Below are 14,665 nucleotides of genomic sequence, written 5' to 3'. Positions count from 1 at the left end.
AGAGAAGGGGATGGCAATACACTCCAGTATTCTTGCCTGGAGAATTCCATAGACAGAGAAGCCTGTCAGCGGGGTTGCAAATAGTCAGACACTACTGAGCCATTAACACTTTCAGTTTCATACCAGATTACAATGTTGTGATAGTTTCAGGTGGACAGCAAAGGGACTCAGTCATACATGTATCCATTCTCCACCAAAATCTCTCCCATCCTGGCTGCCACATAACACTGAGCAGAGTTCCATGTGCTGTATGAAGGACCTTGTTAATTATCCATTTTAAATGCGGCAGTGTGTACATGTCCATCCCAAACTCCCTGACTACCCCCCCCCCACTTCTCCCCTGGTTACCATAAGTTCATTCTTTATGTCTGCATCAACTCAACAACTATTGAGTAGCTACTACTGGCAGTAAGGGTTGTGGGAAAGGAAAGGAAAGAGCTGGCTCATGATGGGCTCTGGGGAGATTAACCCTGAATTACCTGAGGACACAGTCAGGGTCTCCCCTGAAATAGGTGCCTCACAGGACCCTGCTGATTCCCCTCAGGACCCTCCCTCAACCCCTCTTTGTGTTTAGACCTATAACTAGATTCAACCCCAAATGCCCAGAGACCCAGAGAAGAGCCCATGTTGCAGCTCAAGCCCAATAGTCCCTCTCGCACAGGGAGGACAGTCTTGCTCCCTTCAGGCCTTCAGCTGATTGGGTGAGGCCCACCCACGTTAAGGAGGGCAATCTGCTCTGCTCAAACTCCATCAGTCTGAATGTCAACCTCATCCAAAAACACCCTCACAGACGCATCCAGAATAATGCTTGACCAAACATCTGGGCACCATGGCCCAGCTAAGTTGATACATAAAATTAATCCTAAGGGTTCACTCTGTGTGAGTTTTGCATCCACACATTGTCCTTAAACCATACTTAATCTCCAAATGAAGACAGTAACAAGGTTACAGCCACTCTCCCCCGCCAATATGATACAACTATCTTTCAGGCAAGGGAAAGCATGCTAGCCCCTTCCCCAGAAGAGGATGCAAAGTCCTTGGGTGATGCTGTACTTCTCCTTGATACCCTGTAACTTAAATATGATGGTGCAACATTAACAATACTTAAATACTATGATACAAATTCAATACATCTTATGTTACGTAATAAGGAGATAAAAGAGGAAGAAAATAAAGTTATCTGCATATATACATGTGCACACACTAATACATTCATTACAAAACAAGGAGAAAATACTCATGACAGTAGAGTCTTCATTCCTGTGACTGGTCATGTGGCCATAGCTGGTATTTATAACTACCTTCTTCCACTGTTCATTCTGTATTCCTTTTGCTCTCAGCAAGCACCTCAGCTGGTTGTGGTTCTTAACTTGATGGAGTGAACCAAACCTTCATTCCCCAAGCCTCTGGGCCATTACTAGTCCTGTCTGGAGGGGGTTGCTGTACTTTCCCATCAGCCTTAATTTCAGGGCATGGTGATACTAACAGATGCCCTAATGGATCTCCTCCATTCCTGGACATACTCTTCCTCACCTCTGTTGTGAATAATTGTCCAATTTCTCCTTGGTAGTCCACCCATCTAAGTAGTATCCATGCCCAGCCCCACTGCAGACAGTTGAGACCTTGTATTTGGTGCTGGAAGCTGAGTAATTGAAGCTTGAACAATCTCTCCAGTTAGCTTTAATATGTATCCAGGGCTGTGATCCATTAACCCAATGGGAGAGGCAGCTAGGAAGCAGGCAGAGGGAAACACCTTGTGGTTAAGGCTGGAGCAGGTGGGCAGGAAGGACAATGTGTGTGGCTATATGTGCTTGGGTGTCTTGGATGAGGGGTTTGGTGGGGGAAAAAAAAAGAGCATCACAAAATCTGTCAAATGGAATGTCCCCATCAAAACTCTACCTTGAGCCATAATGTCACAAGAAATTCAACACAGGAGATAATATTTGTGAAAAAATAAAACTAGCCCTGAACTTGAGGACTGTGAAAGCAGAAGAGACTCTTACCAGGACCATGATTCAGAAGATACTCCCACAGTAGCCAAGAAAGAGACCTTTAAGTAAGGTCCCTGGAAGCTGCATTTCCTCCAGATACATGAAGAGAAAGGTAAGTATTGAATTTACTCCTGACAGCTGACAAGGCTTCAATTCTGTTGACTAACAAGTATGCAAGATGTTCCATTTCCCGATAAGCAAAAAAAAAAAAAGCAAATTAAAGGAAGACACCAGCTCGCACTCCTCAGAGTAGTCGATGTCAGACAAGGCTCTTGCATGCGAGAACTGGGTCAGCCATCCAGAGACACCATCTGGCAGTGAGTCTCTCACATCAGAAATGCATATGGCGGCAGGTAAGAAAGACCTCCCTTGGGGGAGGGGGGGTGCTCCTGAGAACACACATACGCACATCCAGGCTTGTGTATCAAACACATCGGATTAGGTGCATGTGGGGAGAGGCGATGGGACTAAGGATGAGAAATGAGTGGAAAAAACTAATAAAATAAAGTGAGCGAGGAGCCCTACAAGACCACTGCTGGGAGCGTGCCACCAACTGTGGAGTTTAATTAACTAGATGTGCTCCATCCGAAGTCCAATTTCATTAATTACCTAATTAATTAATTACCTTGACTCAGCCTCTCAGGGCCAGCTCATCCCTTGGCACTGACAAAAGGCAAGTCTGAACCTTCCAGGCAGGAGCCAGTTTCAACCAAGGCCCGCCTTGGATGATGTCATTATGCACTGTGAATGCAGATCATCTCTACAGGTAATAATATTTTTTAAAAAACTTTTTGTCGTTCTGATGAGTGAAGAAGGTACAACTGCACTGTGAAAGAAACACGAGGATTTAAAATATCAGATCTTTCTTCAAAAGTCAAACGCATTTTATTTTATAAAGTGAAAATTTAATGCCCCCTGTTGATGCCCAAGAAATCCCAAAACTGTCACCAGGTGGGGCTTGGTCAATGCGGTAGATAGGATCACAGCCCCCAGATGTCTGCGTCCTCATTCCCAAGACCTGTGACTGTGTGGCCTTACGTGGTAAAGGGACTCTGCAGATGTGAATAAGGTCAAGATCTGGAGATGGGGGGAGAGGATCAGGGTCATCCTGATGCCTGTGTAATTATGCAAGTCCTAAAAAGGGTGAGAAGCTTTTCTGGTTGTCATCAGAGAGGGAGATGTGACCGCAGAAGGTCAGAGAGTTGTGACAAGGTTGACATTTTTAATAAAGTTTTATTGGAATATAGTTGCTTTACAATATTGTGTCAGTTTCTGCTGTACAACAAAGTGAATGTGATACAGGTACATTTATCTCTTCTTTTTTAGATTTCCATCCGATTTAAATCACCACAAAGCATTGAGTAGAAAAAGTCCCTGTGCTAGACAACAGGTTTTCCTTAGTTATCTATTTTATATATAGTAGTGTATCTATGTCAATCCCAATCTCCAATTCATCCCACTCCCCTTCCCTCCTTGGTATCCATGTTTGTTCTCTATTTCTGCTTTGCAAATAAGTTCTTCTGTACCATTTTCCTAGCTTCCACATACAAGTGATATTATATAATATTTGTTTTTCCCTTTCTGACTTACCTCACTCTGCAGCGCAGTCTGTAGGTCTATCAACGTCTCTGCAAAGGGCACAATTTTGTCCCTTTTATGGCTGAGTGATATTCCATCTTCCTTATCCGTCCCTCTGTTGCTAGACATTTAGGTTGCTTCCATGGCTATTGTAAATAGTGCTGCAATGAACATTGTGGTGCATGGATCTTTTTTGAGTTATGGTCTTCTCCGGATGTACCAGTAGTGGGATTTCTGGTTTATACAGTAGCTCTGTTTCTGGGTTTTTGAGGAACCTCCATACTGTTCTCCATAATGAACCACATGGTGGCTGTACCAGTCTACATTCCCACCAACACTCCCCTTCTCCACATCCTCTCCAGTATTCATTGTTTGTAGATTTTTGATGTTGGACATTGCCAACTTTGTAGACAGAGGAAGGTACCAGAAGCTAAGCACTGCGGGTGGCCTCCAAAACCTAGCAAGGCAGGGAAAGAGATTATTCTCTCCTGGAATCTTCAGAATCTTTCCCATCCCCCAAATTTGTATGTTGAAACCGAATCTCCAAAGTGATAGTATTTGGAGGCGGAGTCTTGGGGAGGCAATTAGGTCATGAGGATGGAGCCCTCATGAATGGAATGGTTAAAAAAGAGACCCAGAGAGCTCCCTCATCTCTTCTGCTATGAGAGGGTGCTGCAAGAAGACAGCCGTCTATGAGCCAGGAAACAGGCCCTCAGTTCAGTTCAATTCAGTTGCTCAGTTGTGTCCAACTCTTTGCAACCCCATGGACTGCAGCATGTCAGGCTTCCCTGTCCATCACTAACTCCCAGAGCTTACTCAAACTCATGTCCATCGAGTCGGTGATGCCATCCAACCATCTCATCCTCTGTCATCCCCTGCTCCTCCTGCCTTCAATCTTTCCCAGCATCAGGGTCTTTTCAAGTGAGTCAGTTCTTCACATCAGGTGGCCAAAGTATTGGAGCCTCAGCTTCAGCATCAGTCCTTCCAATGAATATTCAGGACTGATTTCCTTTAGGATGGACTGGTTGGATCTCCTTGCAGTCCAGGGGACTCTCAAGAGTTTTCTCCAACACCACAGTTCAAAAGCATCCATTCTTCAGTGCTCAGATTTCTTTATAGTCCAACTCTCACATCCATAGATGACTACTGGAAAAACTATAGCTTTGACTAGATGGATCTTTGTTGGCAAAGTAGTGTCTCTGCTTTTTAATATGCTGTCTAGGTTGGTCATAACTTTTCTTTCAAGGAGCAAGCGTCTTTTAATTTCATGGCTGCAGTCACCATCTGCAGTGACTTTGGAGCCCAAAAAGTTAAAGTCTGTCACTAATTCCATTGTTTCCCCAGCTATTTGCCTTGAAGTGATTGGACCAGATGCCATGATCTTAGTTTTAAGCCAAAGTTGAGTTTTAAGCCAACTTTTTCACTCTCCTCATTCACTTTCATCAAGAGGCTCTTTAGTTCTTCTTTTCTTTCGGCCATAAGGCCATCTGTATATCTGAGGTTATTGATATTTCTCCCCAGACATCAAACCTGCTGGCATCTTGATCTTGGACTTCTAGCCTCCAGAACAGTGAGAAATAGATTTCTGTTGTTTATAAGCCACCCAGTCTATGGTATTTTTGGTAGCATCCCTAGAAGACTAAGATAGATGCTATTTTTAGACTATAGGCACCTAAAAAATAGACTCGAAATACACAAAGTGATTGCAAAGATCAATCTTCAAGGAGAAAAAGGAAGTCCACCATCACATTGGAATATTTTTCTTGATAAAAAGAACTCCTTTTTATATTTGAACAATCCAGAAGTCAATATATATATATATACACACACACACACGCATATATATATATATAATCAGGGATTTAGAAGACTTGTAAAACTCAGTGAACAAGCTAGGCCAAATAGACATGTAATTCTGCACCCAACATTAGAGAATTCATATTTTCCCCTCAAGAATGCAGGGTAGATTTCTAATATTTTATTATGGAAGTCAGTCAGCCTTTACCTACTCATATTATTATACTCTTTTTTAAAAAAAAATTATTTTATTGAAGTATAGTTGATTTCCAAAGTCATATTAATTTCTACTGTACAGCCAGGTGACTCAATTATCTATATATATATACACACATTCTTTTTCATGTTCTTTTTCATTAGTTTATCACTATATATTAAATATAGCTCCTGTGCTACACAGCAGGACCTTATTAGTTATCCATTCTCTACATAATAGTTTACACTTGCTAATCCCAAATCTGTCCCCCCAACCTTCTCCCTCTTGGCAACCACAAGTCTGTTCTCTATGTCAGTGGGTCTATTCCTGTTTCATAGATATGTTCTTTGGTGTCATATTTTAGATTACACATACAAGTGATATCATATGGTATTTGCCTTTTTCTTTCTGACTTACTTCACTTAGTATGACAATCACTATGTCCATCCATGTTACTGCAAATGGCATTATTTCATTCTTTTTTATCTACCCACATATTACTCTTGCTTTGTCCTGGCAAGGAGGTAATGAGAGCCTTGATTAAGTAATGGCTTATTTTTAAAAGGTCCTGTTGGAATAGAATTCACACTTGGAGTCAATAGGCCTGGTTATACCACTTCTGGGTCATGTGGTTTGTCGAGTTCTCTAATTCAGTCGCTTCATCTGAGCAGTGAGACACAAACCTCACCCCCGACATCAGAGGGTGATGATGAAGGCCATGTGAGGCTGGGTATGGGTTATCATTGTGCTTGTCATCTTCTGATCCAGTCTCTCCTTTTCTAGAGGAGGACTCCAAGGCTGAGCAGTAGGAGTGATTTGTAAAGATGACCAACAGAGGAAATTCAGATGTCAGCACCCCCCAGGGCAACTCTGTACCTGCCAGTGTTACTCTTCCCCAGAGAGAGAAGCTGCTGCTGCTAAGTCGCTTCAGTCGTGTCCGACTCTGTGCGACCCCATAGACGGCAGCCCACCAGGCTCCGCCGTCCCTGGGATTCTCCAGGCAAGAATACTGGAGTGGGTTGCCAGTTCCTTCTCCAGTGCATGAAAGGGAAAAGTGAAAGTGAAGTCGCTCAATTGTGTCCGACTCTTAGCGACCCCATGGACTGTAGCCTACCACGCTCCTCCGTCCATGGGATTTTCCAGGCAAGAGTACTGGAGTGGGGTGCCATTGCCTTCTCCAGAGAGAGAAGCATTCCCCAGCAATTCAGGCAAAGCTGTCCTTATTGTTCTTAAGGGACAGCGAATCTGCAGCACCTCAGTAAGAAAGTCAAGTGATCTGGTCTCCTAGCCAAAGGAGACAATATCCTTATTTTTCCAAATGAGCGTAAATGTCAGGACCAGTGATTGCTTGAAAGTGTTGTGTTCATTACTTTTTCATGAAAAGTTTGTTCTTCTGATGCTGCAGTGAAGATTGGCTTTCCTCAAATAATGGAACTTCCATGGGAATTGTTGAGCTAATTACTGAATGTGATTGACTTTTGTATGAGCAATTGGCAGTAAAAAATTTTTAAAGTCACTGACTTGAAGAAAAAGGAAAATATGAGATGCCTACTTCTGCTGCATTACTGAGAGCACTTCCTGTTATGACTCAAAAAAGGCTTTTTCTGACTAATGATAATGTTATATTAAAGACTACAGACTAAAATTCCTCTCAATATTAACTAGCATTCAAAAAAGGATAACAACGTTGGAAAAAATATTTAAAGTGTTTCAAAGTGTCTTTCATTAGACCAAAGATAGAAGACAAATTTTATGACAAATTCTGCCTAAAGAGCAAGAAATTAAATGACATATTCTAGGTTTTTAAATTAAGAATAGCATCTCTCCATAGAATTATATCTGAATTTATCAATTTTTATAATAAATTCTATGCTTCTTCAAAAAAAAAAATTTAAAAAGTGACTTGCTTATCCAAAATAGTGTACATAATATAAACAAAAATAACTTGAAATGTGTGAAAAAAAAGTAAGACAATCAAATAAATGAATAAACCAGAAAACAAATGGACTCCGTCATTGTAAATTCTCCGTAGGATTTGACAGAAGCTGTATCAGCCGGTGTGTTAGTCTTGTAATAGAAAACCCTGAGCATGATTTTAAACTTTTTTTGCCAACTGAAATCACTTATCTGTGACTTTATTTGATAAAGTAAAAGAAATGGTCAGACAACACACAGAAGAGAATGCAACGACTGCAAGCGCTGCTTCAAAATAGTGAGGCTTCCCCGGTGGCTCAGAGGTCAGGAATCTGGCTGTGATGCGGGAGACGTGGGTTCGATCCCCGGGTGGGGAGAGTAGCAGCACTGTCTGCGGGGTGGGGAGTCTTTCCACTTCTCCTCTTCCCCCATGGCTGCAATTCCTCCAGTGAAGCCAGAGCAAGTTTAGGGTTAAAATAAGCAAGCCAGACTTGGAGGGTACCGTGGGGACAGCAGAAAGGAGAAACACCACTGGGCGTGCTTTCCCAGGCAATAGCTCCCGGGGGGAATCCCTGCTCCGTGTTTTAACTCCCTTCCTCTGGCACGAGAGATCAGTGTTTTTTCACATGGTTGTTGCTGTCGTTCAGCCGCTCAGTCACGTCCAACTCTCTGCGACCCCATGGACTGCAGGACGCCAGGCCTCCCTGTCCTTCGCCATCTCCCCGAGCTTGCTCAAACTCACGTCCATCACATCGGTGATGCCGTTCAACCATCTCATGTCACGTTTCATAATGAAATTGAGATCCTCAGTAAAACATCGCAAAACGCTGTCATCCCAGTCTCTTCCCTGATTCCTTCTACCCATCCCAGGACAGACTTCAGGGACATTGAAGTAAAGGCAGATATTTCAAGGAAAATAGGCAGTGACTGACCTTTATCCGGCACCCAGTCTATCGCCTCACTGGATCATGAGGACAACTCAACGCTTCAACGTCTCACCATTTGACAGACGAAGTTCAGGCTCCTGTCGGGTAGCTCGGAAGTGGTGGGGGTAGGAGGCCAGCCCATTTGTCAAAGCCTAAGTTGTCTCCAGAGCTTCTTGAACTTACTCAGGAGTGAAATATCCCTAACAAGAGAGATGCGTTCACACACGTTCCCAGGTGCTCTGGGCTCCGCAGACACACCCGGTGGTATTCAGCCTGAATGGAATGTTCTTCCTGACCGTTTACTGGGCAAGTTCCCTGTCATGCTTCCAAATCAGCCAGTCATCACATCCTCCAGGCAGCTGCATCCCACTGGCTCCAGTATCACACTCCATGTGGGCACTCCCCTGGGTGGTACCACTTGGTTATTTGTCTGTGTGGTCCCACATGAGGTCACGGACCACATCAGCCTTGTGCATCTCCAGTACACTGCCCAACACAGCAGAACTGCCCGATTAGCGCTTGCTGAGTAAGTGCTGACTCAGCTAAACTTTCCAGTTCATGAATGGATAGCCTCTGGAACAGCTCTGCAAGCAAGGCACCAAAATGAGAAAGCAGGGACATCCCACACCACATCCATTCTACCCCACGGTGTTTGCACTCCAGCCATGCGAGCCCTTCTGGACTTCCGGAAATAAGCCACGTTCCCCCGACCACTGGGCCTTTGCACACACTGTTCCCTGTAAGTGTGTGTATGTGTGCTCAGTCGCTCAGTTGTATCCAACTCTTTGTGACCCTTTGGACTGTAGCCCACCAGGCTCCTATGTCCATGGAATTTTCCAGGCAAGAATACTGGAGCAGGTTGCCATTTCCTCCTCCCGGAGATCTTCCCGACCCAAAGATCGAACCCACATCTCCTGTGTCTCCTGCTTTGAAGGCAGATTCTTTACGACTGAACCATCAGGGGAGCCCTAAAGTATGCCACTTCCTCTTTGTCTAGCTCTCTGCTCATATCACGTTCTTTTAGCACAATGCATCTCCACCACATCATTGAGCATGTGATTCATGTCTGATTGCCTCTTACACAGTGAAGGCAGGCAGGGGACCTTTTTGTTTGTTTGTTTGTTTGTTTGTTTACCCTGGTGACCTGGGCACTTATCACAGTGGCAGGCATGTGATTAAAATCTCATTACATTGTGTGTGAACAGTGAAGAGAGGCTTCAGTGGAGACCTGTGTGGGGCAATTCCTGCGGAGAGAGAGAGATCATCTGTATTTAAAACCAAGTGGATTCCAGTACGTCTGAACCACAGAGAATGAGGGGGTGAATGACACAGGTGAGGGCCCAGGGTCTTCCAATGCATGTTAAGGCCTTGGACTTGATCCCTGGGGTCATGGGAAGTCATCAACGGGTTTGACGCAAGGAGGTTATTCTCCTGTTCCCACAGGAACCCCGTTCATCTGTGTCATCACATGCCACTGTGCCTTTGAAGGTGGTCTCTGGACCAAGGGTCAGCATTATACACACAAACACACCCAGTGCCTCCATGTTTAACCAAGTTCATTGTTCTCACCTGCTGAGGTCATTTTGCACCTTTGTTGTATTATCTTGCCTTCCAGCTCAGCATCAAAAGCAATTTGGGGTGATAGAAGCAGTCCCCGCCATCAGGAAATACTAGAAAACCAAAGGCAGATATGTTCTTAAAGGCCTCCCTCCAAGCTCCTGTGGTATCATGAAGGCCAGCCTTAGATTTCTTGGAATGTGACCCTTGTCTGTTACAGACTATGAGATAACTAGCCTCACCCCTCCTTACGCTATAATTTTATGTGCATGTCCCTTTATTTCTTTTTTGCCCTTTCTGCTCCTTTAGTTGCTCCTAATCTCAGTTTTGTTGTTATTGTTATTGTTGTTTAGTCTCTCAGTCACGTCCAACTTGTTATAACCTCATGGACTTTAGCCCACCAGGCTCCTCTGTCCATGGGATTCTTCAGGCAAGGGTACTGGAGTGGTTTGCCATTTCCTTCTCCAAGGGATCTTCCTGACCCAGGGATTGAACCCGTGTCTCCTGCATTGGTAGGTGGATTCTTTACCACTGAACCACCAGGGAAGCCCACTATATCCAATACCTTGTAATAAACCATAATAGAAAAGCATATAGAAAAGAATGTATATATATATATATATATATATATATATATATATATATGTATAACTGAATCACTTTGCTGTATAACGTAATTGTTTGTTTACAACAGAAAATCAAAATGATAGATTTACCTTGTCAAATTGAGACTTAAAGAAAACCGATAAAGCAGAAGGAGAGGGTGGTGTTGAGGACAACACTGCCAGGTCCTCGGCCAGCCGGGGCCATGGCCCCCCCAGGGTCCTCCGGCCCATCGTTGGGTCCACTCATTGTCTCCTCCTGTTTCTGCATCTCTCCTGCAGGGAGATGAAGAGAGCACCCTGGGGAGACATCCTGCTTCCAGGGGACCAATCCAGACCAATCCAGACCAATCCTCACGACCCATCGGATCCCATAAGGCCCGTTCCAGAACAGGGGGCAGCCTAGTCCGTGTCAACGTCTCAGCAAATCCACCAGCTCCTGGTCACCCCTGAGCCTCTTTCCAAGTGCTTATATGAACAATTTGTTTTAGCTGCCTTATCACAAGTATTTATGAGGTTCATCACAGGAATCCCTGGCGGTGTTGACCTCCCCACCTTCTGAGCGCCGCGTCTGCGGCATCGTGCACCCAGAGCCCCGCCTGGCTGCCCCAGCAGCCGGTCCTGTGATGAGCAGAGCCTGTGACCTCCTTTCAGCCCTTCCACAAAGGAGCAGACATCCAAAAGCAAACGTCTTCATTCAGGAGAAAGCAAATTCTTCCTGCCACTATTTTCAACTCAAAGAAAGTGCCAGAATGTTTTCAGATCGAAGGTCAGATGTAGATCACGGAGCACACTCCACTGGCCAACGGGTGCTTCAGGCCAACCTTCTGGGCACAAGTACCAAAGACCCCATCTCCGTCACCGGCCCTTCAAGATCATGCAAGGCTCTAGAGAAACGGCCACAAGAGCCGCAAAGAGACCCCTGGGCCCACATCGGCTCCAGGATATTTGTTCCGAGTCAGTGCACAAGGAACCAGATTGTCTGGACTCTCCCGGCTGGCTCACGGCTCTGCCCTTACCTGGGGGTGGGAACGTGCGGGGGACCTGGGAGCCTGATTCTATTACCATCCGACTGATGAAATCCAGGTGCTCTGTTTATTTCGGAGTGCAAAAACACACACCAAGAGCTTGAAACTTACATTACAGACAGGAAACGCACGCCAGCGCCTGAAACTTGAAGCGGGGCCTCTTCTCAAACAGAGGCTGTTTCTTCCCTGACGGATGCCCCTCCCTTTGGATGGAAAGAGTCCTTCTGCCCCCTCACCCTGGGCAGTTCCAGGCTCAGCTCGCTGTAAGTTGCGTATTTTAAACGTACTTCATCTTCCTTTCTCCTCACGTCTAAAAGCAAACGGTTTAAACTTGCTCCCAGGCATGCTGCCTCCAAAGACACAGTCCTCATAAGTGGCCGTGAGGGGATCTCCCCCTGGCAGTCCGGTGGTTAAGACTTCGCCCTCCAATGCAGGGGGCACAAGTTCGATCCCTGGTCAGGGAGCAAAGATTCCACGTGATCCCACATGCCTCTTGGCTAAAAACAAAACAAAACATAAAACAGAAGTAATACTGTAACAAATTCAGTAACGACTTTAAAAAAAAAAGAAACCTAACCATGAAAATCTCCCTAAAAATGGATTCTTAACACACAGAAAAAACAAGGGTGGTAGCCAGCCAGGGAGAAGGGCTGTGCAGACAGGCAGGGTTTGGAGGACAGTCATGGCCTTTTTAGGTCTAATTACCTGCCTATGCTTTTCAAGCACAAGGATTGGAGGGAGATTATTTTTTTAATTTATTTATTTTTAATTGAAAGATAATCGTTTTACAACATTGGTTTGATTTCTGAAGGGAGAATTTGTGGGTGGGTTTTCTGAGCCCTTCGCATTAAAGTGACCCCTCGTCCTTTGCTTCCTTGTCCTGCACTTTCTCTCGCATCAGTAGCTCTGTGGGGATTTTAAAAAGACAAACAGAAAGGAAGCATCTCTTTCTTCCTGCTCCTAATACGAGCCTCTTCAGTATTTTCATGAGGATGTGGCTAAGAAAATATAAAATCCTGCTTTCACCTTGGAATGTCTTTTTTTTCTTTTTCCAACAGGAAAGCAGGATTCATCGGCGGGCGTGAGTAAGGAGTAGACAGCGCCAAGGCTCTCATGGGTCCAGGACTGGTCATTTGTCCAGGAGGGCATCATTAGGGATGTATTTGACTCCACATCCATCTGGAATGGGCAGCTTTTCTGGCACCATGTTTTCAAATTCAGCCTCATTCAACTTTGTAAACCCCCAGTTCTTGGACTCGTGGATCTTCTGGCGGCCAGGGAACTTGAACCTGGCCATGCAGGCGGCCTTAGTCACATGTTCCTTGTTCTACAGCCTGGTGTGGATGGACATTACGACTTGGCCAATGTGGACCCTGACCTCTGCCCTGGGGCTCTTCAAAGGCACCACGCACACCTGAATGGAGCCTAGACTGGGGACAGCATGCTAGTCATGGATGTCCACCGGGAAGGGGTGTCTCCGGGTCCCTCAGGGCCAGCCGTGCAGGCAGCAGGCTACATGCACTGCCAAGGAGGCTGCTGTTTGCAGCCATTGCACACGGGGCCCCCACGAGGAAAAGAGTGCAGTAGACTTCATTGGCCGCAAACTCCTTGGAAGGTCTTAATGCCACGTACACCTTCTGGCACAGACTGAGGTTCCTTCATTCGGTGCACAGGACAGTGCCCAGGATTAGCCACAAGTGCTGCTCGTAAACACACAAGCCCACAGTGCGGGGCCTCAGTCTCCTCTCCTGTAGAATGGGGCAAGGACAGACGCCCTCTCAGCTCTTCCTGCCCCAGAGCTCCAGTTGCCACGTGTGCTCCTGGTCAAGGGGGCTGCCTGCCTGTCTCTGGAGCCTTTGCAAGGCTCTCTTTGGTATCCAAAGAATACAAGCTATGCAGGAAAGACAAAAAGGAAATTAGTGAAGATCTCATGGTGATGGAGCCATTTCCCAGCATTCAGTTGTAAGCCTTAAAGTTCTATATTAACAACCTGAACCAGGAGAGTTAGCTGGACTGAAGGGAAAAGCATCTAATCAGTGGGACAATCAGAGGGACAGACTCAAGGGTGTATCTGGAGAATTTCTGGAGACAGCCCTGCACAGGATTCCCGTGGTGTTGCTGACACCACAGTGAGCCATCTCCAGCTGACTTCTAGTCCTGATGTCTACACGAAAAAGAAAAAAACATCTTTTGGATCCATCTGTGTTACATGCCTCCTCCTGTGGTTCTGGACAGGGTCCAGGGACTGATGGATAACCAGGACCTAGGGAGAGGGTGGGTTGGGGGCTCCTGAGGAAGGGGCCTCCTCTGGCCAGTGGGCAGCCAGGCTCTGGGAGGTGAAGCCCCTTCCGCTGTCCTTCTCAGCTCATGACTCCCCCGTCCCATTTCACTGGCTGTGATTTTGAGTCCTGCCAGGTTTGGACGGGATAGGGTCAGGGAGGAGAGTTGAGCCAGAGGACAGTTCCATCTGCGGACAAGCGCTCCCACTCTCCAGCCTAGCAGTTAGTGAAAGCTGACCCTCTGATGGGGACCCCAGGGGTCCTCTGGAGATCCCCAAGCTGAGGTCCTTCAAAGGGAGCCACTCAAATGTGGACCCTGCTCTCCACCCTCGAACTGCTCTGCTCTTGGCCTGGGCTCCCTTCTCCAGGCACCACGCAGCATCAAAATGTCCCCTTGGATGCAACCTGGAACGGGTCCCCATGACTCACATGTGGACCATAGGAAAAAGGTCCATGTTCGGAGAAGCTCCCCTCCGCCCCTCTACCCCGCCTGTCCATCACGGTCAAGCAAGACAAGTCAAGCTCAGTGCATGGAATTCTCCACCTGCAGGGAATACGTATCAAGTCTTGAAAGCTGTCCTGTTGGAGACGTTCTCTCTCTCCCTCTCCTTCTGTGTCCCTCATCTCCAGGAAAGGAGGAAGCACTATCAAGTTGCTGATAACCTGCCGGGTATAAATCGTGCCCAAGGCTGCCCCAAATCCCCTTCCAGGTGACTGATGCTGGCAATTTTTTTTTTTCAGAAGGAAGTAATCACTGCCCCCAAAAGTTGAAAGTCTGGCAACTTTTTAAGGAATTT

At 45.9% G+C, this 14,665-nt stretch overlaps 1 non-coding gene across 1 annotated transcript; it reads right to left on the bottom strand.

Annotated features, from left to right (window-relative positions):
- Positions 1–13,058: 13,058 nt before the first annotated feature.
- On the bottom strand, positions 13,059–13,192 carry LOC145519310 (small nucleolar RNA SNORA70). The gene has a single exon (XR_014063717.1). It is a non-coding gene; the product is annotated as a small nucleolar RNA SNORA70 (small nucleolar RNA).
- Between the last annotated feature and the right edge of the window lie 1,473 nt (positions 13,193–14,665).

This window comes from Giraffa tippelskirchi, chromosome 8, assembly GCF_054371585.1.
Source record: "Giraffa tippelskirchi isolate mGirTip1 chromosome 8, T2T-mGirTip1v1.2.pri, whole genome shotgun sequence".
NCBI classification, from domain to species: domain Eukaryota; kingdom Metazoa; phylum Chordata; class Mammalia; order Artiodactyla; family Giraffidae; genus Giraffa; species Giraffa tippelskirchi.
This window is presented reverse-complemented; position numbering and strand designations above follow the sequence as displayed.